Source organism: Mchenga conophoros, linkage group LG23 (genome assembly GCF_057382185.1).
Source record: "Mchenga conophoros isolate Kocher_MC1m ecotype Shallow Benthic linkage group LG23, M_conophoros_male_GT1.1, whole genome shotgun sequence".
Lineage (NCBI taxonomy): Eukaryota > Metazoa > Chordata > Actinopteri > Cichliformes > Cichlidae > Mchenga > Mchenga conophoros.
The window spans coordinates 40,958,845-40,984,396 of record NC_140547.1 but is presented as its reverse complement, the minus strand read 5'-3'; the positions used below and the strand labels follow the sequence as shown (position 1 = coordinate 40,984,396).

At 44.3% G+C, this 25,552-nt stretch overlaps 9 non-coding genes across 9 annotated transcripts; all 9 read left to right on the top strand.

Annotated features, from left to right (window-relative positions):
* Positions 1-21,331: 21,331 nt before the first annotated feature.
* Positions 21,332-21,404, top strand: trnar-ccu (transfer RNA arginine (anticodon CCU)). Its single transcript has one exon. It is a non-coding gene; the product is annotated as a tRNA-Arg (tRNA).
* A 6-nt stretch (positions 21,405-21,410) lies between these two features.
* Positions 21,411-21,482, top strand: trnam-cau (transfer RNA methionine (anticodon CAU)). The gene has a single exon. It is a non-coding gene; the product is annotated as a tRNA-Met (tRNA).
* Positions 21,483-22,160: 678 nt separating this feature from the next.
* Positions 22,161-22,233, top strand: trnar-ccu (transfer RNA arginine (anticodon CCU)). Its single transcript has one exon. It is a non-coding gene; the product is annotated as a tRNA-Arg (tRNA).
* Positions 22,234-22,239: 6 nt separating this feature from the next.
* On the top strand, positions 22,240-22,311 carry trnam-cau (transfer RNA methionine (anticodon CAU)). The gene has a single exon. It is a non-coding gene; the product is annotated as a tRNA-Met (tRNA).
* Positions 22,312-22,986: 675 nt separating this feature from the next.
* trnar-ccu (transfer RNA arginine (anticodon CCU)) lies at positions 22,987-23,059 on the top strand. Its single transcript has one exon. It is a non-coding gene; the product is annotated as a tRNA-Arg (tRNA).
* A 6-nt stretch (positions 23,060-23,065) lies between these two features.
* On the top strand, positions 23,066-23,137 carry trnam-cau (transfer RNA methionine (anticodon CAU)). The gene has a single exon. It is a non-coding gene; the product is annotated as a tRNA-Met (tRNA).
* A 677-nt stretch (positions 23,138-23,814) lies between these two features.
* trnar-ccu (transfer RNA arginine (anticodon CCU)) lies at positions 23,815-23,887 on the top strand. The gene has a single exon. It is a non-coding gene; the product is annotated as a tRNA-Arg (tRNA).
* A 6-nt stretch (positions 23,888-23,893) lies between these two features.
* On the top strand, positions 23,894-23,965 carry trnam-cau (transfer RNA methionine (anticodon CAU)). Its single transcript has one exon. It is a non-coding gene; the product is annotated as a tRNA-Met (tRNA).
* A 670-nt stretch (positions 23,966-24,635) lies between these two features.
* trnar-ccu (transfer RNA arginine (anticodon CCU)) lies at positions 24,636-24,708 on the top strand. The gene has a single exon. It is a non-coding gene; the product is annotated as a tRNA-Arg (tRNA).
* The last annotated feature ends 844 nt before the right edge of the window (positions 24,709-25,552 follow it).

Here is a 25,552-nt window from a genome sequence, read left to right as displayed (position 1 = left end):
CGCTCATACTCTCTCCCGCACTCATATGATCCATTGTTGATCTGCACACAGCTGTTGTCACGAATGTCGCACTCGCTTACGTCACTGTCATGAGACATTCTCGCAAAAAACTCACGGTTTTAGTAACGCAGTAACGCAGCGTTCCTACGGGAAAGTAACGGTAATCTAATTACCGTTTTTGCAATAGTAATCCCTTACTTTACTTGTTACTTGAAAAAAGTAATCAGATTACAGTAACGCGTTACTGCCCATCTCTGCTCTTCACCACGACGGACCGGTACAGCGTCCGCGTCACTGCGGCCGCAGCACCAATCCGTCTGTCCAATCTCCCGCTCCCTTCTCCCATCACTCATGAACAAGACCCCAAGATACTTGAACTCCTCCACTTGGGGCAGGAACTCATCACCGACCCGGAGTGGGCACTCCACCCTTTTCCGGCTGAGAACCATGGCCTCAGATTTGGAGGTGCTGATCCTCATTCCCGCTGCTTCACACTTGGCTGCGAACCGTTCCAGTGCGAGCTGGAGGCCATCGCCCGATGAAGCCAACAGAACCACATCATCCGCAAAAAGCAAAGATGAGATTCTGAGGCTACCGAAGTTAAAGTCCTCCGCCACTTGGCTGCGCCTAGAAATCCTGTCCATAAAAATTATGAACAGAATCGGTGACAAAGGGTAGCGCTGGCGGAGCCCATCACCCACTGGGAACGAGTCCGACTTATTGCCGGCAATGTGAACCAAGCTCTTGCAACAGCTGTATAGGGATCGAATGGCCCGTAGCAATGGGCCACACACCCCATACTCCTGCAGCACCTCCCACAGGACACCCCGAGGGACACGGTCGAATGCCTTCTCCAAGTCCACAAAACACATGTAGACTGGTTGGGCAAACTCCCATGCACCCTCAAGTATCGTCGAGAGGATAAAGAGCTGGTCCAGTGTTCCGTGACCAGAACGAAAACCGCATTGTTCCACCTGTATCTGAGGTTCGACTAGCAGACAAACTCTCCTTTCCAGCACCCTGGCATAGACTTTCCCAGGGAGGCTGAGGAGTGTGATCCCCAGTAGTTGGAACACACCCTCCAGCCCCCTTCTTAAAGATGGAGACCACCACCCCAGTCTGCCAGTCCAGGCGTACTGCCCCTGATCTCCACACAACATTGTAGAGGCATGTCAACCAGGACAGCCCTACAACGTCCAGAGCCTTCAGGAACTCGGGGCGGATGTCATCCACACCAGGGGCTCTGCCACCAAGGAGTTGTTTAACTGCCTCAGTGACCTTGCCCCCGGAAATTGGCGGGTAATCCCCTTCATCCAAAGACTCTGCTTCCTCCTCGGAAGACGTGTCAGTGGGATTAAGGAGGTCCTCGAAGTATTCCTTCCACCGCCCGACAATTTTCTCAGTCGACGTCAGCAGCGCTATACCAGATCTATACTTTTTCCATGGCCTCTCCGAACTCCTCCCAAACTCGAGTTTTTGCTTCAGCCACTGCCCGAGCCACATTACGCTTGGCCTGTCGATACCTGTCAGCTGCCTCCGAAGTCCCACAGGCTAACCAAGCCCGATAGGACTCCTTTTTCAGCTTGGTGGCTCCCTTCACCTCTGGTGTCCACCATTTGGTTCGGGGATTACCACCATGACAGGCACCAACCACCTTGCGGCCAGAGCTCAATGGAGCAGCTTCGGCAATGGAGATTGTCCATTCGGACTCAATGTCCCCAGTCTCCCTCGGAATGCTGTTGAAGCTCTGCCAGAGGTGTGTGTTGAAGATCTCGCGGACTGGGACCTCTGCTAGGCATTCCCAGCACACCCTCACTATGCATTTAGGTGCACTGGGTCTGTCCAGCGTCCTCCCCCGCCACCTGATCCAACTCACCACCAGGTGGTGATCAGTTGACAGCTCAGCCCCTCTCTTTACCTGAGTATCCAGAACATATGGTCGCAGGTCTGGTGATACGATTACAAAATCCATCATCGACCTGTGGCCTAGAGCGTCCTGGTGCCACGTGCACTTATGGACACTCTTATGTTCGAACAAGGTGTTCGTTATGGCCAAACTGTGATTTGCACAGAAGTCCAATAGCAAAACTATCGGGTTCCGCTCAGGGAGGCCGTTCCTCCTAATCACGCCCCTCCAGGTCTTGCTGTCGTTACCCACATGAGGATTGATGTCTCCCAGTAGGACAACAGGTGGAGGACCTTCCAGCACAGATGACAGTCAGGACCCGTTTCCCGACCCTAAGGCGCAGGGAACAAACCCTCTCATCCACCGGGAAGAACCCCAACGTACCGGCAGAAAGCCGAGGGGATATTAGAATACCCACCCCAGCCCACCGCCTCTCACCAGGGGCAACTCCAGACTGAGACAGAGTCCAGCCCCTCTCCAGGAGACTGGTTCCAGAGCCCAACTATATCTAGCCGGTACCTCTCAACCTCACGCACTAACTCCTGTGTGCTTAGGAAAAGAGAGATTAATTTATTCCATAAAATATCACAGATTGCACCGCTCAGTACATCTGGCCACACGAGGAAAAATCTGACTTTTTAACATAAATCTCAGGGCAAAATTACGCCTTTAAACTGATTATTAGTTTTTCTTTATTTTCCCCTGAGTTATTGGTTCTGCTATTAGTTAGCCAATATGTAACATGCTAATGCTAATTAGCTAAAGCTATAGTAAGTCTTGACTGCAACCAACCCACCTACTCACCCAATGAAGTCACATTCTGTACTGACACAAGATGCCACTAAACATGTTTTAAAAACTTAAGCACTTATTTCCTAAATCTATCTACACAATGTTACATCTATGTCTGTGCGCTGCTAAACACTAAGTCACTCTGTGAAAATAGATTATCATACAACAAGATGCTGTGATTATTTACACTATCACAGACCATGAGACAGAGCTATGGTTCTAGGGCAAGATGCTATGGCATTTACGCTAAAGCTAGATATCAGGAAAAGAGATCCAAGTGTGGGGACACAGCGACAGGGAAAACTGGAGGTGACCGGGAGAGGTGATCAGAGATATTGCAACAGAGGAGAAATAATGCAGGAAGTAATCCAGCACAGACAGGTTGGTAAATATCTCACTTGTTTACTAAAAATGCAGCCACTGCATCTGGCATATTTTTTTTTGGTACAACCATTTTAAAATGCTAGTATAACGAAAATGAGAGAACAGTCAGATGTCACAATAAGATGACAAAATTTGTTTGTCCTCCACAAGACGGAGGAGAAAGACTGTAAATAACCCTGAATGCCTTTCCTTGCACCTTATTTTGGCACTCATTCCTGTTTTCTACTACCAACTTCCTGTCCGTGTGTAGAAGCTTTTATTTTGATGGGACGATTTCCTGTAAAACTGTTTTTGGCGCAGTTTTCAGCAGCAGTCGCGGGAGTTTAGAAAAGTGATGGCTTAACGGAGCCTATGGTGATTTCTTTTGTCATTAGCAGCCCCCTTGATAGAGGCACAAGGTATGGTTATGATGTAAATAAGGAGACGTTTAGATGTTTTTGTGACAGTCGCTACATTTGTTAAATGTTACGTTGAAACGAACTTCATGTTATAAGGTTTACGATTGTAAGAGTGTGGATTATTTTGCTTACACGCTGTTTCTATGTATACATCCCCAGCTCTTATGGTGAGATTGATGGTTTACTGCCATTAAACCTTCAAAACGTCATCAGTAAAGTGTCATCCTTCATTCGGGGGGGTTCGCTACAGTAAGAGCTTACCTCCGGGAGCAGTAAGAGCTTACCTCCGGGAGCAGTAAGAGCTTGCCTCCGGGAGCAGCGAGAGAGAGAGCTTCCTGCGATCGGAACGGTAATGGCACGGCACGGCACGGAGCAGCAAGCTACAGCAGCGGTCCGGTAACAAGCAATTGCTCTCAAAATGGAAAATATAGAAGGAGGTCAGTTAAACGAAAAGGAACAACGAAAGGAATTAACATGCGAAGCTGATGAAACAGCTAATGAAACGTTCCCAAGGCGGTCAGAACGGCCCAGTGCGCCCACAGAGAAAATGCTTTTATATCAAAGGGATGAACAGAATAAAAGAGAGAAGAAACTGCTAACCATTTATGAACATTGGAAAAGTCAGGTCAGAGTATACAGAGAAGACCTGAAAATTGATTTATCAGATTCACGGTTAGCAGAAATGGCTGATGATATTGAAAGGACAGTAAATGATATGACAAGAGCATACAGTGAATATAGAGAGCGTAATGAACCATCCCATGTCATAAGGCGCAAAATGGACTCTTGTGAATCAGTGACAAAGGACATTATGAAAATCATATCTGAGCGTTTAGCAGCTATAGACGAGTATGATGCAGATAGAGAAAGGCAGCACCTCCATCAGCTCTTAGCATATGAACATGCTAAGTCCATATTTGGTACTGCATCACAGTCAAGTTACCAATCTGAAGCAAGCATTGCAGCCAAAAGAATTGATGCTGTTGCAGAATTAGCTGCAAAAGAAGCTCAGTATAAAATCACACAAGAGGAAATAAAACAAAAACAAAAAATAAGAGAAATGAAAGAGAAACACAGGAGGGAATTGGATGCACAAAGGTCTGAACTAGAGCGTTTACAAGCAGAAAAGGAAAGGCAAGCAGCACATGCAAAATTAGAGATTTATGACAAAGAGTTTAAAGTTGATATGGACAGTCAGTTAATGTTACAGAGCAACGGGATGTCTGTTATCAACCAAAGCTTTGCACAACCAGCCTCAGAGCTCTCTACAGGTTCATATCACCCACATGTGGAACAATATGCATCCATCCCTGTCAATAATCCTCTACAACAACTGCACTCACAAATTGTCACTCCATCGCCTCCCACAGATGTATTGCAGCTGGCTAAAGCTATTCAAGACAGCATAGCAGTAAGCAGAATTCCAGTGCCTGTGCCCATCGTGTTCAGCGGAGATCCCATCACCTACATCGAATGGAAGGCTTCCTTCATCTCACTGGTGGGCCACAAAGGTATATCTCCAGCTGAAAAACTGCATTTGTTAAAAAGGTATATCACTGGTCCTGCTCTTAAGTGTCTTGAGGGCACGTTCTACCGCAGTGATGAAGAGGCATACAAAGATGCATGGAAAAGACTTGACCAACGCTACGGTCAGCCATTTGTTGTTCAAAAGGCATTCAGAGACAAACTGTCAAAGTGGCCTAAAATCCACTCAAAAGATGCAGAAGGTCTACAGGCCTTTTCTGATTTTCTCACAACTTGTCTGCAGGCAACACCACATGTAAAGGGCTTAGAGATACAAAGTGACTGTGAGGAAAACCAAAAGTTATTGCATAAGATTCCAGAATGGCTTGCAACGCGTTGGAATCGTCAAGTCACAGTTGCTCTCATGAAAGGCAAAGATTTTCCCTCTTTCAAGGATTTTGCAGAGTTTGTAGCACTCGAGGCAGAAATTGCATGTAATCCTGTGACTTCTTCATATGCACTCTATTCATGCAGCTCATCCTTGGAGAAAAGATACGTAAGGGAGACCAAACCAAACAGATCTGTGACTCAAGTCTTCACTACACAAGCCACAGTACAAGGAGAAAAAACTAAGTCAAATGACACAAGGTTAAAGGTGGCCTGCATGTTCTGCAAAGATGAAAGTCATCAGTTGTCAAAGTGCCCAAGCTTCTCAGAGAAGTCACTAGACCACAAACGGACATTTGTGAAGGAAAATAAACTGTGCTACGGGTGCTTAAAGGTGGGCCACAATGCCAGAGACTGTCGTCATCGCCACAAATGTGACACTTGCAAAGGACGACACCCCACCTGTTTGCACAATGAGAGTCACATGGCAAATGAAAGGCCTCAGAGCTCTACAAACGTCGCTTCAACCACAGAAAATGATACCATGGCAGCCACAGCTCTGAATGTTACTAAGGTGGGTCAATCAGGTAGTACCTCCATGATTGTTCCTGTGTGGGTTTCCACTACTCAGAGTCCATCTAAAGAGCAGCTTGTGTACGCTTTATTAGACACACAAAGTGACAACACATTTGTCAGTGAGGAGATAACTAACCAGTTACAAGCAGCATCCCATCCAGTTAAGCTAAAACTAACCACGATGCTGGGAGTTCACATGACAGTCAAAAGTCAGAGAGTAGCGGGGTTACGTGTGAGAGGTTATAATTCAGATGTTCACATTGACCTTCCACCCTCCTACACAAAGGACTACATCCCATTTAACTATGACAACATACCCACAAATGAAACTGCAAGGCAATGGCCCCATCTGTCAGAGATCGCTGATCAGATACCCCCTCTCCTGAGTTTTGATGTTGGACCACTCATTGGATTTAACTGTCCCAGAACTCTAGCTCCAAAACAGGTTCTACTCGGAAAAGACAATGAGCCATTTGCCATACAGACAGACCTAGGGTGGAGCATTGTTGGTGGCTCATCAGAGTCAAATGAAACTGAAACAAGTCTGTGCCATAGGGTCATGGTAAAGGAAATGCCTGCTGTAACACCAATGGACATGATCAATGTTCTTGAATCAGATTTCAAGGACACAAAGGCATGTGACAAAACGGTCTCACAAGAGGATCTCGTTTTTCTGGAAAAACTTAAGGAAGGGATAAAGAAAAATGAACAAGGATACTGTGAGATGCCTCTTCCATTCAAGCAAAGGCCAAACTTACCAGACAACAAAAGGCTTGCAGAGATCAGACTGGAACACTTAAGGAGAAGGTTGAACAAGGATGAGAACTACAAAAATGATTATGTTGCATACATGAATGACATAATTGAAAGAGGAGACGTGGAAGAAGTACACAACGAAGGAACACAAGGTGAACAATGGTACATCCCCCATCATGGGATTTACCACCCCAAAAAGCCCACAAAACTGCGTGTCGTATTTGACTGTTCAGCCAAACACAATGGAACAAGTCTCAATGATCATCTCCTCCAAGGGCCAGACTTAATAAACAATCTGACTGGCATTCTCTTGAGATTCCGGCAACATCCTATTGCCTTAATGTGCGATACAGAAAAGATGTTCCACCAGTTCCACGTCAGTGAGAGGGACCGGGACTATCTACGTTTCCTCTGGTGGAAAAACGGTGATGCAAGCACACAACCTCAAACATACAGAATGAAGGTACACCTTTTTGGTGCGTCATCATCTCCAGGCTGTGCAAATTATGGACTGAAGTACTTAGCCAAAGAGCACTGCCACTCGCACCCAGCAGGTTCACAGTTCATTGAGAAAGACTTTTATGTCGATGATGGAGTTACGAGCACAAACACAGTGAAAGAAGCAATGCAGTTGGCACAAGAAGCCAGAGAAATCTGCCACAAAGGTAACCTGCGTCTCCACAAGTTTGTTTCTAACAATCACACTGTTTTGCAAAGTATACCTGCATCAGAGTGTGCTGTAAACATTAACATAAGAGACTTGACATTCAAAGACATGCCTCAAGAAAGAGCACTAGGCATCCAGTGGAGCATTGAAAAGGACTGTTTCAAATTTGACAACACACTGAAAGTCCAGCCAGCCACACGCAGAGGTATTCTATCCACTGTCGCGTCAATCTACGACCCACTTGGATTTTTAGCGCCATATGTGCTGAATGGAAAGAAAATCTTGCAAGAAATGTGTCAGCATGGTGTCGGGTGGGACGACCCCATACCTAATGCACTCAAGCCAAGGTGGGTGAGTTGGCAAAGTGACTTTGTAAATCTAGACAAGCTAAACATACCTCGCTGTTACCTGCCTGCTAACTTTGGTGAAACTAAAGAAATAGAGTTGCACCACTTTTCGGATGCAAGCTCAAGTGGTTATGGACAATGTAGCTATCTGAGGGCAAAGAACGCTAAAGGTGAAGTTCACTGCTCTCTGGTAATAGCAAAGGCTCGAGTTTCTCCAACTAAACTGACCACAATCCCCAGACTTGAACTAACAGCAGCTGTAGTTTCAGTCTCAGTCAGCAACATGTTACGGGAAGAACTGTGTTATGGTGCAAAGGAGTACTTCTGGACTGATTCAAAGGTGGTGCTGGGCTACATAAACAATGATGCACGTCGTTTCCACACCTTTGTAGCTAACAGGGTTCAGAGGATCAGGGAAAGTACAAGCCCTCAGCAGTGGTTTTACGTGCCATCAGAACTGAATCCAGCTGACGGTGCTTCGAGAGGTGTAACTGTCAGTGAGTTAAATAAGTCTATCTGGTTCACTGGCCCCTCCTTTTTGTGGAAAAATGAACTGCCCACAGCACAACCTGTCGAGCTGGATCTGACCATAGGAGATCCAGAAGTCAGAAAAGTACAGACAATGTTAACCAAAGTCACAGACACTGTAAGTCTTGCTGAATGTCTAAGTAAGTTCTCCTCCTGGTCCAAAGCAATTAAGGCTGTAGCACGTCTCATAAGAAGGGCTAGACACATCAAGTCAAATGCATCAGCTACAGTGAGTGAGCAGAAAAATGCTGAACTTGTGATCATTCGACATGTACAAAGTCAAGCGTATGAACAGGAAATAAAACAGCTGAAGAAAGGAGAACAGCTCCCACATCATAACAAACTGTTTAAATTGGACATTTTCATGGATACAGATGGTCTCCTCAAGGTGGGAGGGAGACTCCAGCATGCAACGAGTGACACCTTCAAACACCCGATCGTGATCCCAAAAGAACATTGTGCAGCCAAACTCATAATATCTCACTGTCATGACAAAGTAAAACACCAAGGAAAGGGATTCACCATAAATGAAATCAGATCCAGTGGCTACTGGATTCCTGGAATGAGTAAAACAGTTGCCTCATTCATCCGACAATGTGTGATCTGCCGCAGACTCCGCAAAGCTCCAGAGGGTCAGAGGATGAGTGACCTACCTCCACATCGCTTAGAGCCCTCTCCTCCCTTCACACACTGCGGCATGGACTGTTTTGGTCCATTCGTGACAACAGAGGGAAGAAAACAACACAAACGGTATGGACTCCTACTTACTTGCTTTTGTTCTCGTGCCATTCACATCGAGTTCTTAGAGGACTTGTCTACTGATGCATTTATTAATGCATTAAGATGTTTCGTTTCAATCAGAGGTGAAGTTTGACACATCCAATGTGACCAGGGAACGAACTTTGTTGGTGCTCAGAATGAGTTTAACCCTTTAAGACCTACCATAGAACCAAGTCCGCCAGAGCTTATATTATATTTTTACATGCTGTGGAGCCATTTTTGGGAGCATTTCAAGTTGCTATACATCAATACAACCATTATAGCCCAAACTTTAATAATATGTCTGCATTAGGTGCATAGTAATTACATAAATTGCAAAAAAGTGCAATAAACTACAAAAAAATTGAAAATCGTTTTTGTTTTTTTAACATATATTTCTAGTTAGAGAAATTTAAGAGGCTCATCCCCCAAAACTGTAAATACAAAAAAGTTGCACAAACTAGTTTCCCACCACAGGAAATTTATTTTGAGTGTCTTCATAGTTTTATTTTTGAAATACACCAATTTTTATATACTGCAGGAAAAACGAAAATAAATATTATAGTGCAAATTTGCAAAATAACAGCATATGCATCATAATAAACTATTTCCAGCAGTGCAATATGAGTCCTAAGCATCCCAGAAACGACACAGAAAGTCATAAACTCAAACATAACTTTTTAAAACACAAGTATAGGCTCATAAGGCCCCGATCGTAAAAAACTACATTTCCGCAAAATGACGTCACTTCCGGTTTCGGGCAGGTCATGCGGTCATGTGATAGTTCGCCTGATGGACGTAGGAAGTGTTACAAACAGCTGATCGGATCGGCGAAGCGTGTTTCTAGAATATTATGTTTTTGTTGCTGCAAGTGATTTTTATGCAGTTTTTGCAAAGCTATATGTGGAAGGAAACCGTGACCTAGGACAAGCTGATGGCATAAGATGTAAGTACAACTCCTCCGGTTTCATATGCAAAAAAAATGATTGCGCTAGCTTACGTGGTTGCAGAGCTACTGGGATTTAAAAATAGTTACGCAAAACAGAGCGTGCCCGCTCCGATCGGCTGTAAAGGGTTAAAGCAGCTTTAAATTAGCTAGACACTCAGAGACTAAATACATACTTGACTGAAAAACAATGTGACTTTGTGATGAACGCACCCCATGCTAGTCATACAGGGGGAGTGTGGGAATGTCAGATAAAGACTGTCAGAAGTGTGCTGAATACCACTCTGTCACTGGCTCATGACAGACTCAATGATGCTTCATTACGGACGTTATTCTATGAAGTCAATAGCAGACCTCTGACTATAGATAACTTGAACAGCCCCAACAGCCTAGAACCGCTCACGCCCAATCATCTGCTGCACATGAAATCCAATGCACCGTTGCCCCCACCTGGTGCCTTTTCAAATGAGGACCTGTACAGCAAGAAGAGGTGGCGCCGCGTGCAGTTCCTTGCAGAGCAGTTCTGGAGCCGCTGGAGACGAGAATACATTCACAACATCATTTCAAGGCAAAAGTGGCACTCACCAAAGAGGAATCTAAAAGTAGGTGATGTTGTGTTGGAAATGGATGAACTGGCACCCAGAGGGGAATGGAGACTTGCAAGAGTTGTAGAGACTGTCAGTGGAAAAGATGGACTTGTGCGAAGGGTAAAGATCTCACTTGGAGAAAAGAGACTCAATAATAAAGGTCAACGCTCTTCTAAACTATCAGTTGTTGAGCGTCCAGTACAAAAACTTGTATTGTTGTTAGAAAGTTCCTAAGGTAACTCCTACATGGGTTATTTTGTTTGGGAAAATGATTCATTTTGGTTCTTATGTAAACCAATTATTCGTAATTTTGGTGGGAGTGTAAATAACCCTGAATGCCTTTCCTTGCACCTTATTTTGGCACTCATTCCTGTTTTCTACTACCAACTTCCTGTCCGTGTGTAGAAGCTTTTATTTTGATGGGACAATTTCCTGTAAAACTGTTTTTGGCGCAGTTTTCAGCAGCAGTCGCGGGAGTTTAGAAAAGTGATGGCTTAACGGAGCCTATGGTGATTTCTTTTGTCATTAGCAGCCCCCTTGATAGAGGCACAAGGTATGGTTATGATGTAAATAAGGAGACGTTTAGATGTTTTTGTGACAGTCGCTACATTTGATTGTAAGAGTGTGGATTATTTTGCTTACACGCTGTTTCTATGTATACATCCCCAGCTCTTATGGTGAGATTGATGGTTTACTGCCATTAAACCTTCAAAACGTCATCAGTAAAGTGTCATCCTTCATTCGGGGGGGTTCGCTACAAAGACCACACCAACATTACTCCTCTGGTTTCCATCTGGAGACAGTGTTCACATTGCATTCTGTGGCTGCTGTCAGCAGCAGTTATGCAGTTTAAGGTAATTTCATGGTTTTAAGTTGCAATAATACAATATGGTAAAATACTTTATTTTTAATAAATCTGATTTAATGTACACATTGTTGGGTTTAAAACACACATTTAAAGGTTCTACAAAATGTTTCCAGGGTGGAACCAACCAATCGTCAACCCTAAACAACCAGTCTGTAGTTTAGGGTTGACGATATTTTCAGTTACACGCTACATTTGGTAAAGGGCAGCATGCTTTCCTCTCTCAGTTGGTGGTAGAGAGTTGCAGACACATGCAGTTGTCATGAATCACTGTGTGGCAGGCAGGAGTTGGACCCAAGATGCAGGCAGACTCGAGGGATGAACTCAAAAAACTCAAAAAACTCAAAAAACTCAGCTTTATTTGCTGACAGGGGAAAAGCATAGTTCTGTATCGAGGCTTCGAAGCGTGTGTCGAGTAATTGAGGGGGCGTTTCCGCGACGCGCGTATCGAGGCTTGCTTCATTTATGGGAGGAGCTGAAAATGATGATGTCCGAAGCCTCGCTGCCCGGCTGTACCACGTGACTGGTTCATAAAGCGGTTCGAACTTTGCCGCGAGCTATGACAGCGATACAAACCCCTCAGACTTCAATCAAAATGTGGGTGTTTGATGGAGAGTTGCGGTTAGTGAGAGTTTGGAGACAGTTTGGAGGTTTATGAGAGTGAGGAGAGAAAGTCAGGAGAGAATGGAGGCAGCTAAGAAGAGGAGGATGTCCTCACCTGTGTGGGAACATTTTGATTTTATTCCTCCCAACAAGGTATGTAAATTTCTACAGAAGATGTATTTTCATAACACTGATGGTGCAATACAATTTATGTTACGCGGCTTTACTTTTGTACAAGGTGAAGTGTTTGCTATGTGCCAGGGAGCTGGGATATAACAACAACACCTCATCCATGCTTAGGCACTACAGAGCTTTGCATGAGAATAAGGGGAACAGCGATTGTGGAGCAAGACCAGGTGAGCTATCAAATGCCATGATAATATAGCATGCAGTAATGTTACTAAATGATATAACAATATTATACAGCTGTAATAAGTTACGTGTGTGATATTTATATTTGTGCTTTGTCTTTATTGTCTTTCCTCAGGAGAACAATCTCAAATAGATGAAGACCTGGTTAGCATGGTGATTGAGGACTCCCAGCCATTTAGCATTGTGGAGGAAAGGATTCAAAAGATTTGTTAAATCATTAAATCCTAGCTATGTTCTCCCCACTAAAGGTTATAAAAGCAGTGAATATTTAGTTTTTACTGAATAAAATATGGGCAGGACTGAGGCCTCAGTGTGTAGCTGTCCATACCTCAACATTAAAGAGCACAACCACTGTCCACACCTAACCACACCTCACCTCACAGTAAATGATCATTTCCATTTTAAGCATTTCCAAATAATCATTTTCCATACTGCCAGTATAAATATACACAGTATACTGCCATCACTACAATATACATGTTTTACACACTCCTTTTGTTGTTGACATTTACAGGCTGTGTGCAAAAGGCCACACTCTTCAAATTCATGCCAACTAATATTTTTACGTCCAGTAGGTGTCCTGCTAGAGCAAATGAAGCTTCAAGAAGCTTTGTGCTGGGGTGAACCAATTGGATGAAAAGCTTCAGTGCTTCATGAAGCTTCATCTGCCCATCACTAGAAAAGCATACTAAACTAAGAAAATATAAACTCACACTTTACAGAGAGGCACACGAGGAAAAACACCGCTTGAGGGACAACACGACACTGACTCAGAGAAACACGGGGTTTAAATACACTGGGAAGTAACGAGGGGGATGAGACACAGAAGGAGGGCACAGCTGGGAGAAATCAGAACTGATGAGACAAGGAAGCAAAGCAGGACACATTCACATAAGACACGGACCTTCAAAGTAAAACAGGAAGTATAACACATAGGTGCTGTCTCCATTTGACACGGTGGAGACAGCACCTAAGAAATACAGACATAAACCATAAGGCAGAGGACTCTAAGAACCAAAATACACACAGGGAAATACTAAGCTTGGAACACAAGAAACTAGACTCGAGGGAGTAACAAAAGACCAACCATGAGAACATAATTCACAATACAGAGTGAGAGTGGCGTGTCCAGCGGGGTGGCCTTGGGGGGCACAGGCCACCCCCCCAACCAGACTGGCCACCCCAGGTGCCACCCCGAAGCTAAAACAATAAAATTTAATGAAATATCAAATGTACGATTATGGCTTCACAGTGAAGCTCAGATGTCCGAGGGTAAGTGAATGCAGCACTGGCTCCTGCACTATGAGCATCATGTTAGCAAAGGTAGGAGAGCCAAGCACGAAAGACGGCACCACAGAAAACATTTTTTCAGCGAAAGATTAACAAGTTAACATAGCTGGACTAGCCATCGGACATTTGCACAGTGGGCTGATGACTTATTTTTTTTATTTTTTTTGTAATGGCATGAACAATGAGAGGTGGTGGATTGGCCAGATGCTGGCCGATGTGTAAAAATAACTCAGTTGTTTGGTGGTGGCTATGGGGGAGCTTCCACAGAGGCAACAGGTGGATGAGGGAAGGGGAGGCAGGAGGAGCAGAGACCTGAGGCAGCCGCCGGTTCGAGTATCAGGTGAACTGAACTTCAGGTAAGAAGTTATGACCTGCAGTCTATCTGGGTCAGATATAAACCAAGTTTAGGTGGAGTTTATTTTCGTTGTGCTGACTTTTTACAGTCAGTTACAATAACTCGTACTGCGTGAGCTAGCATGACGGAGTTTCTATACAGCTGTTCGGTTGCTATGATGTTACTGATAGTGAACTTTATTTTATTCATAAGGTTAGTTAGTAGAGTTGCCAACGGCTCCTTAAAAAGTGGAATGGTCCCTCATTCAGAGAAAATATTACGGGTTTCGTATTGAGCTGAGAAGAGACGCAGTTTGTCCCGAACTTTAGCTAGAATGGGAAAAGACACAAAGATGGAGTTATTCTGTCTATACGCTGCACAGCTGCCTCTTCTCTTATCCCCCCCCCTCCCTCTTCTGTTGCTACTTTAATCATGAAACTGATCAATGATCAGCTGATCGTCTCTCTTGTTTATTTATTGCCCACTTTGCGCCAGAAACAGGAAACCAGCGGATGTCACGCTAAACAACAGCAGCACGTTTAAGCTTGATCAGCTGTTGTTAGAATTTATTTAATATTAATTTCTAGTATCAATTGATGTTTGCTGGAGCCACAGCTGTAAAGCTGCTGGTCATGATATCGGTTTGTATATGTGGTGAGAGGGAAACATGAAGATGAAACCAGGAGATGTCCTTACTGAATCATCAGAGCAGAACAGTGATGGAGAAACAGGTTTACCTTTTAGGTGACATGAATGAGTTGAAGGGAAGTTATGAACTCTTTCTGAGAGACAAATAACACCAGGATCCTTTTTCTAAGTAGCTGACAGCTGGTAACTGTGCAGGGGCGGATCTAGCAAAGTGTTGCCAGGGGGCCAGGTAGGGCATTAACAATGTAAAATAAGAACAACAATAATAATAAAGATGAAGTAACAAGTTTTTAGTTTTTTTGTTTATTCCAAATGATCATCCAGATGTCTGTGACATGTGATGACAAACACCATAATGGAAGGCCTTAGTCATCACATGCTTAAACTCATCATATATTTTTTGCATATGCTGAACAGGCAGTCAGACATGCTGTAACTGTGGGGTAGAAAACAGCATGAACACCATACGGCAGGGGTCTCAAACTCCAGTCCTCGAGGACATGGAAAAGTTGCATGACACTGGCCCTTGAGGACTGGAGTTTGAGACCCCTGTCATATGGAATATGACAGGTGTGGTTGAACTGCATGAAGACTCTGAAGTTTCTCTTCTCTTCTGGCAGGACAGGAATGTAGCCTTGTCCTGTGAGCCACTGTAAGGATGTACTTAGAGTAGAACTGGACTGTCACCGGCCTCAGGCTCTTCACCCTTTTCAAAGACAAAGCAGTCATTTAGATAAAATATTAGATATTGTTTACCTGTAGATGCACAAAGTAAATTTTGAAATGTAATTATTGTCAAGAGTGAACAAGCACTGATAGTGTAATCTACAGCTGTGGCCAAACATTTAGAGAATGAGAAGTGTTGTTTGCTTATTTACAAAGTTTGCTGTTTCAGTGATAGTTGAATATCACATTATATCACTTCAAACAGAGGTGATCCAGTAATGCTGCACTAATGAATTAGACTAACTATTCACTTTAGCTAAAGTTATTAAGTTAGCTAAAGAGTTGGGATGCTGTGTAAGACATAAATAAAGCTAAAATACAAAGGTTTGGACAGCGTTTTGCATGTTTCCCTACTGTAGGGGTCTCTGCAAGCATACAGAGGGGCACTCTGAGAGGGTACAAGATGACAACTTTGGAATTCTACTAGAAACAGTCGATCATATTTGTTTGTCAAAGCTGAATTCAGGGCAAACTACGCTAAATTAGCGTTTTTAGCTAGCAGCTACAATAAGCATAAAAGTTACCTTACGGCTATCATTTGTTAACATGACGCTTGTTCTTATACATGTAATACATTTATTACCAACCTGAGAGTTTATCCGCTGGTCATTCAACATGATGAATGACTTCTGAAGTCTTAATTCAGCTCAAGATGCTGTAGATTCCCGTCAGTAACACTTTCGGTCCGCTAGTAAAACGTAGTTCTATTAATCTGCGCTTGAACCGGAACCGGATGTAAGTTCCAAAAAACTGAATTTTGGAACTGAAATTGAATTGTAGAACTGAAACTGAATGGTGAGAAGTGAAACTGAAATTATTCGAGAGCTGAATTTTTAAAGGATAAAATGCAGTTTCAAAGCAAATCAATTCATTTTCAAAATATAAAATTCAATTTCAATTTAGTGATGATCATTTTCAAACCATAAATTCAATTTCAAATTAGACTAATTCAAATTCAGTTTTCAAAAGCATTTATTCAAGTTACAATTCAGATTCAATCTGAGCAATTCAAATTCAAATTTAACTTATTCAAATTCAGTTTCTGATGGCACAGATTTCTGCCCATACACCGGGCATTTGCCCGGTGGGCCGATGGTGATTTTTCGTTTTTATGGGCCGATGTTTTTTTTGTTTTTTTTCCCCGTAACAGTATAAACACTGAAAGGTGGTGGATTGGCCAGATGCTGGGAGATGTGTAAAAATAACTCAATTGTTTGGTGGTGGCTATTGCGGAGCTTCCACAGATTCAGTAACATTAGCAAGTGGTGGAGGCCAGCAGATGCAACACGCTGGCAGGTGGATGATGGAAAGGCAGGAGGAGCAGAGGCCGGAGGCGGTGAACTGAACTTCAGGTAAGAAGTTATGACCTGGGCCCTGTTTCAGGAAGCCGGTTTAGTGGAAAAACTGAGTAAGTATACCCTGAGTTAACGAAAACTCTGGGTTTTCGGTTTCACAAAGCGAGTTCAGCTGCAGCCTGAGTGAGTCACTATGACGACACACTCCGTGAAGCTAACCTGCCCCCTAGCAGGTTTACTACAACTAACCCTGACTGTCTCCGCCCCTTTGTCGGAAACCTGACAGTAGGAAGTGTCGGACATGGCGTGCCACTTCCTTGAAGAGCCAGTAGATCGTGAAGCCCAAATTCTCCGCAGAGCTCTCCGCCGGGAGAGAGTGATCAGAGCGCGTTTGGACATTTTATCATTTCCTGATGATTGTCTGTGCGAACGTTACCGTTTTTCAGCACAATCTATAATTTATTTGGATAACATCCTCAGGCCATATATTACGCATGTGACACATCGCGGACATGCTCTCAGTTCATTGCATATTATTTGTATTGCACTTCGGTTTCTTGCAAACGGGAGCTTTCTGTATAATATTGATGACGCTGAGCACGTTTCCAAGGCTACCGTCTGTCGGGCAGTCAGGAATGTTACAGTTGCACTGAAACGTCTCCTGCACTCGTTTGTGGTGTTCCCCGGTCATAGACCCACAAGATTTATCAAAGAGGGATTCCACAAAATTGCAGGTATCAGGATGACCAAAACTTAATGTATGATGTGGTGATACTTGAACTACTACTTAAATTGCACATTTATTTTCAGGGTTCCCAGGCGTGATTGGCTGTATAGATGGTACTCACATTCCAATCATTGTTCCTTCACTAAATGAAGGAGACTATGTGAACAGGAAGTCTTTCCACAGCATTAATGTACAGGTACATAGTTCCCTGTAGCATGTCAAACTAACAAATTATTTCATTATAGTAATGGATGCTAATTTGTGTTCTCTGCACTGTGAAGATCATATGTGATGCTGCCAACATTATCACAAATGTGGAAGCCAAGTGGCCAGGCTCTGTCCATGACTCACAAATATTCTGTGAATGTACACTGAGCACAAAATTTAGACATGGTGAGTTGAGAATACTTTAAAATATATAAAGACCAATTGCTTCAGGGACATTTGAACTGAAGTGTACCCTTCTGTCTTAGGAGAGTTCACTGGCTACTTGCTTGGTGATAGGGGGTATCCATGTTTACCCTATTTGCTTACCCCTTACCCTGACCCTGAACCGGGCCCACAGCAGCGATATAATCTGGCTAATTGCAGGACAAGAGCCAGAATTGAAATGACTATCGGAATGCTTAAGGCCCGGTTCCAGTGCCTGCAAAGACTCAGGGTCACCCCAGAAAGGGCATGTGACATTATTGTGGCATGTGTGATTCTTCACAACATTGCCACAATTAGAGGAGAACACTGTCCTTCTGAACCAAACATCAGCAGTGATCCAAACCATGAACATCCTGACCCTCCCACGGACATACAAGATGGAAGCGCAGTCAGAGACACCATATGTCACAATCATTTCCTTTGACCCATCACCTCAACATGTTGAAAGAAGAATAAACAGATTTTTTGTTCAACTGGCTTTATTGGTCGCCTGTATTTCCTGTACACAAAGTATTAAAAGATGTAAACCTCATAAAGTGTCTCTGTTGCTTCCTCCTCTGTAACAGCTGTCAATGTTTCTTCATTATTTTCCTGTAGTAAAGAAATAAACAACATTGCTGTTCTACTGTAAACTCATATAATCTGTGGAGTATTACTCACAACTGCATGTTGGTCTGGCTCAAGAGGAGGCTGCACCAGATGCAGTACACCATCACCATCAACTGATAGAATATGAGGTTTATACAGGTCACTTATAACTTACAAGGGACCAAATGGCAATTAACAAACATACCAATCACCTTACACTTCATTGTCATTATGCTCTCAAAGACAACCAAGACTGAGGGAAGGCAAAATCAGTAGGAAAATAACTTCACTACAAAATAATCCATTATGGTAAAGAGTTTATCAAATGAATGAGTAGCACTGCAAAGGTGACTGTGAAGAAAGGATGTATGCACATCATGTATTATTTTGAATTTACCCCCTATGTAGGCACTTGTGTCTTGCGGGGTTATTGACTCAGAGGATGTCCCCGCAGAGATGCCTTCGGCCACAGGGCGCCCACTGTTTTGGCTGAGGGCAACTGCTCAGCCTCTGTGAGTGGTGGTGGTGGAGGACCCCCACCTGTTTTTCGGGCCTCCGCTTTTTTTCTGTTGGCTATAACGGGCCACATTTGAGCATACAGAGTAAGCAAATATGTACTTGTAATGTGCTCAGATAATTTCAATAAGTCCTTACAGAAAGAAAATTAATGTAGCCTCTAACTGCAATTGATTTACATGGGACAAACAGACCAAGCACTATGGCTCATAATACAATTGTACCTTACCTGTTTGGACTATATTTTTATATTTCATTTTTACTTGCTGCCAGGCACGTTTGGGGCCTGTTGGGTTGCACCTGCGCTCACATCACATCACAAAATAAAATGTATAAAATAACAAATAAAATAACATATGATAAAATAACGTGTTAAATGGGTGGAAATCCCTAGATCAATGTTTAAATTAACACTCACGCATTGACTCTGTCGGCTATGTTTTGCCATGCATGCTCCCTTTCTTTTGCAGCTGTGGCTGTGTTACTTTTTTCCGCGGAATTTGCATGTTATCGGCATATGCTGCCATCAGAATTTCGGCCTCAAGCGCTGTGAAATACATTGACCGCGCCTTCTTTCCCTCCGTCTCCATGGTGACTCGCTTAATCTGTGCTCCGCTTATCAGGGCTTTATGTATCCTCGTCCGCGCGCTTCACTTGGGGTTAAAGCAACTCCGCGTTGACTGAACTAATTGTTATCAGCCTTTCTGAAACGGAATATTCCGAGTTGGACAGTTCGGGGTTACTCAACCGTGAGTGTCGTTTTTCACTCTGAGTTTTCCAAACCGGCTTCCTGAAACAGGGCCCTGCAGTCTATCTGGGTCAGATATAAACCAAGTTTAGGTGCAGTTTATTTTCGTTGTGCTGACTTTTTACAGTCAGTTACAATAACTGGTACTGCGTGAGCTAGCATGACGGAGTTTCTATACAGCTGTTCGGTTGCTATGATGTTACTGATAGTGTCAGGGTCCTTGGGACTGAGTGGCCCAGGGTCCCTGAGCAGTTATGTATTATATTATTATTATTATTGTTGTGTATTTTGGTGTTGCTCCCCCTTCCCTGTGCTTGTGTATATGTGTGTGTGGGTGGCTGAGCACTTGTTTATAGGCGGCGTCAGGCCTGGAGGGTGTGGCCCTGCAAGGGGACTGGCCACACCCGAAGCCACACACCTGCTGCTGATCAGGCCTCGTCGGGGGAGCTACTTAAGAGAGTCTTGGAGCTCCCACCGACGCGGGATCATTGCATGAGACTCCACGTTAGTCTTCTGTTCAGTTAAGTTAGTGTGCGTGTATGCCCGCAGTTGTATGTGTCCTGACGGCTGCGTCTATTGTTTCCCGCAGGAGGAGCGTGGAAGACACGAGAGCAGCGAGCACCGGGGGGTGCTGACACGGGAGCGGAGAGCACAAAGACACGGACTATTCACGGAGAGACACAACACGGGAGTCTGGGAAAACACGGGGATTTATTGTTACTTTGTTGCACACTGTAAATAAATACACTGTTTATACATAGAGCACCGCGCCTGGGTCCTCCTTCACCACACATCCCCACGGTCTGCCAGCCAGACCGTGACAGATAGTAAACTTTATTTTATTCATAAGGTTAGTTAGTAGAGTTGCCAACGGCTCCTTAAAAAGTGGAATGGTCCCTCATTCAGAGAAAATATTACGTGTTTTGTACTGAGCTGAGAAGAGACGCAGTTTGTCCCGTACTTTAGCTAGAATGGGAAAAGACAAAAAGCTGGAGTTATTCTGTTTTTACGCTGCACAGCTGCCTCTTCTCTTATCCCCCCCCCCTCTTCTGTTGCTACTTTAATCATGAAACTGATCAATGATCAGCTGATCGGCTTTTGTCTGTTGTTTTTTTATCTCCCACTTTGCGCCAGAAACAGGAAACCAGCGGATGTCACGCTAAACAACAGCAGCACGTTTAAGCTTGATCAGCTATTGTTAGAATTTATTTAATATTAATTTCTAGTATCAGTTGATGTTTGCTGGAGCCACAGCTGTAAAGCTGCTGGTCATGATATCGGTTTGTATATATGGTGAGAGGGAAACATGAAGATGAAACCAGGAGATGTCCTTACTGAATCATCAGAGCTGAACAGTGATGGAGAAACAGGTTTACCTTTTAGGTGACAGGAATGAGTTGAAGGGAAGTTATGAACTGTTTCTGAGAGACAAATAACACCAAGATCCTTTTTTTATGTAGCTGACAGCTGGTAACTGTGCAGGGGCGGGTCTAGCAAAGTGTTGCCAGGGGCCAGGTAGGGCATTAACAGGGAGAGGGGGTCACAAGGAAATACTTTTCTTTCTTATTCTTATTTAAAATGTCTCGCTTTTAAATACAGCTTCATCTTTGAACTAAAAACCAGCTTGAAACCATGGCTCTCACTCGAACCCCGAAACAACCTCCAAAGAAAGGAAGTCAAGAGCTCATCTGCCCCGGTGGCCTAATGGATAAGGCACTGGCCTCCTAAGCCAGGGATTGTGGGTTCGAGTCCCATCTGGGGTGCTGTCCAGCAGAGTGGCGCAGCGGAAGCGTGCTGGGCCCATAACCCAGAGGTCGATGGATCGAAACCATCCTCTGCTATGTGTTTTGGATGGCCCGATTCTCTGAACTGTGTCCAAAAACAGACGACAGTCAGGTCCTGTTCCCCCCAAAAATGCAGACAAGTAACCCTGTAGTACAGGCACCGAGTGAGTCAGTCATGTACGATAACTGCCCCCGATCAACAAAGGCCACTTCTTATGTCTACATAGAGCCTAGCACAGGGATTCCAAGTCCAGTCCTGGAGAGGCACTGTTCTTTTTTTCCTTTAGCTTTTAGACGCATCCTTGTTCTGACACACCTGAATCAAATGAATGGCTTGTTGTCAGGCCTTTGCCAAACTTGATGCCATGCTGAAGAGCTAATTCAAGCATTTGATCCAGCTGTGTTTGAGCACGTCACACATGCTCCTGCTACTCCCCCTCTTTTAGTGGAACTAGATTCAGTGATTCAAATCGTTGGTACTCTCTGGTCTTCATGTGGTTTCACAAGTCTCAACAGACAACATAAACGCCCCCAAATAAAGTGGAGCAATAAGTACAGGGTGTTGGCTGGCCATAGTTCTGGACACTGAGTTGCCCAGAGTGTAATTTATTTTCTCAGCGTTTCTCAAATGTTCTTAAATACAGCTTCATCTTTGAACTAAAAACCAGCTTGAAACCATGGCTCTCACTCGAACCCCGAAACAACCTCCAAAGAAAGGAAGTCAAGCACTCATCTGCCCCGGTGTCCTAATGGATAAGGCACTGGCCTCCTAAGCCAGGGATTGTGGGTTCGAGTCCCATCTGGGGTGCTGTCCAGCAGAGTGGCGCAGCGGAAGCGTGCTGGGCCCATAACCCAGAGGTCGATGGATCGAAACCATCCTCTGCTATGTGTTTTGGATGGCCCGATTCTCTGAACTGTGTCCAAAAACAGACAACACTCAGGTCCTGTTCCCCAAAAATGCAGACAAGTAACCCTGTAGTACAGGCACCGAGTGAGTCAGTCATGTACCATAACTGCCCCCGATCACCAAAGGCCACTTCTTATGTCTACATAGAGCCTAGCACAGGGATTCCAAGTCCAGTCCTGGAGAGGCACTGTTCTTTTTTTATTTAGCTTTTAGATGCATCCTTGTTCTGACACACCTGAATCAAATGAATGGCTTGTTGTCAGGCCTTTGCCAAACTTGATGCCATGCTGAAGAGCTAATTCAAGCATTTGATCCAGCTGTGTTTGAGCACGTCACACATGCTCCTGCTAATCCCCCTCTTTTAGTGGAACTAGATTCAGTGATTCAAATCGTTGGTACTCTCTGGTCTTCATGTGGTTTCACAAGTCTCAACAGACAACATAAACGCCCCCAAATAAAGTGGAGCAATAAGTACAGCGTGTTGGCTGGCCATAGTTCTGGACACTGAGTTGCCCAGAGTGTAATTTATTTTCTCAGCGTTTCTCAAATGTTCTTAAATACAGCTTCATCTTTGAACTAAAAACCAGCTTGAAACCATGGCTCTCACTCGAACCCCGAAACAACCTCCAAAGAAAGGAAGTCAAGCACTCATCTGCCCCGGTGTCCTAATGGATAAGGCACTGGCCTCCTAAGCCAGGGATTGTGGGTTCGAGTCCCATCTGGGGTGCTGTCCAGCAGAGTGGCGCAGCGGAAGCGTGCTGGGCCCATAACCCAGAGGTCGATGGATCGAAACCATCCTCTGCTATGTGTTTTGGATGGCCCGATTCTCTGAACTGTGTCCAAAAACAGACAACACTCAGGTCCTGTTCCCCCCAAAAATGCAGACAAGTAACCCTGTAGTACAGGCACTGAGTGAGTCAGTCATGTACCATAACTGCCCCCGATCACCAAAGGCCACTTCTTATGTCTACATAGAGCCTAGCACAGGGATTCCAAGTCCAGTCCTGGAGAGGCACTGTTCTTTTTTTCTTTAGCTTTTAGACGCATCCTTGTTCTGACACACCTGAATCAAATGAATGGCTTGTTGTCAGGCCTTTGCCAAACTTGATGCCATGCTGAAGAGCTAATTCAAGCATTTGATCCAGCTGTGTTTGAGCACGTCACACATGCTCCTGCTACTCCCCCTCTTTTAGTGGAACTAGATTCAGTGATTCAAATCGTTGGTACTCTCTGGTCTTCATGTGGTTTCACAAGTCTCAACAGACAACATAAACGCCCCCAAATAAAGTGGAGCAATAAGTACAGCGTGTTGGCTGGCCAGCGTTCTGGACACTGAGTTGCCCAGAGTGTAATTTATTTTCTCAGCGTTTCTCAAATGTTCTTAAATACAGCTTCATCTTTGAACTAAAAACCAGCTTGAAACCATGGCTCTCACTCGAACCCCGAAACAACCTACAAAGAAAGGAAGTCAAGCACTCATCTGCCCCGGTGTCCTAATGGATAAGGCACTGGCCTCCTAAGCCAGGGATTGTGGGTTCGAGTCCCATCTGGGGTGCTGTCCAGCAGAGTGGCGCAGCGGAAGCGTGCTGGGCCCATAACCCAGAGGTCGATGGATCGAAACCATCCTCTGCTATGTGTTTTGGATGGCCCGATTCTCTGAACTGTGTCCAAAAACAGACAACACTCAGGTCCTGTTCCCCAAAAATGCAGACAAGTAACCCTGTAGTACAGGCACCGAATGAGTCAGTCATGTACGATAACTGCCCCCGATCACCAAAGGCGACTCCTTATGTGTACATAGAGCCTAGCACAGGGACTCCAACTCCAGTCCTGGAGAACTACTTTTTTTCTTTAGCTTTTAGACGCATCCTTGTTCTGACACACCTGAATCAAATGAATGGCTTGTTGTCAGGCCTTTGTCAAACTTAATGCCATGCTGAAGAGCTAATTCAAGCATTTGATCCAGCTGTGTTTGAGCACGTCACACATGCTCCTGCTACTCCCCCTCTTTTAGTGGAACTAGATTCAGTGATTCAAATCGTTGGTACTCTCTGGTCTTCATGTGGTTTCACAAGTCTCAACAGACAACATAAACGCCCCCAAATAAAGTGGAGCAATAAGCACAGCGTGTTGGCTGGCCAGCGTTCTGGACACTGAGTTGCCCAGAGTGTAATTTATTTTCTCAGCGTTTCTCAAATGTTCTTAAATACAGCTTCATCTTTGAACTAAAAACCAGCTTGAAACCATGGCTCTCACTCGAACCCCGAAACAACCTCCAAAGAAAGGAAGTTAAGGAATCATCTGCCCCGGTGGCCTAATGGATAAGGCACTGGCCTCCTAAGCCAGGGATTGTGGGTTCGAGTCCCATCTGGGGTGCTGTCCAGCAGAGTGGCGCAGCGGAAGCGTGCTAGGCCCATAACCCAGAGGTCGATGGATCGAAACCATCCTCTGCTATGTGTTTTGGATGGCCCGATTCTCTGAACTGTGTCCAAAAACAGACGACAGTCAGGTCCTGTTCCCCCCAAAAATGCAGACAAGTAACCCTGTAGTACAGGCACCGAGTGAGTCAGTCATGTACCATAACTGCCCCCGATCACCAAAGGCCACTTCTTATGTCTACATAGAGCCTAGCACAGGGATTCCAAGTCCAGTCCTGGAGAGGCACTGTTCTTTTTTTCTTTAGCTTTTAGACGCATCCTTGTTCTGACACACAGAATCAGAATCAGAAACTTTATTGTCATTGTCATGAGAACAACGAAATTAAGAATGGTCCCCGATCATTGCATCATCCCTAGCAATATCAAAATATAAATAAAACAATAAAATTCAATAAATAAAATAGATAGAATACTTAAAATACTAATAAGATATAACAGTAAAACATTCACATACATTCCCACACACATGCTTCAGACCGTGCATAGATTAACACAAGAGTGGCGTGATGGACATTTTTTTGTAGTATTCAGATGTGTTATTGCAGTTGGATAACAGCTGTGTTTGAGTCTATTAGTCCTTGCTCTGATTGCCCTGTACCGTCTGCCTGAGGGCAACAGTTCGAACAGGGAGTGGCCAGGATGTGAGGTGTCTTTTATGATGTTTTGGGCCTTTTTAAAACAGTGGGCGTTGTGTAGAACTTCCAGTGTGGGGAGAGGGCAGCCAGTGATCTTTTGGGCGGTGTTAATGATCCCTTGGAGTGCTTTCCTCTGAGCCCCTTTGC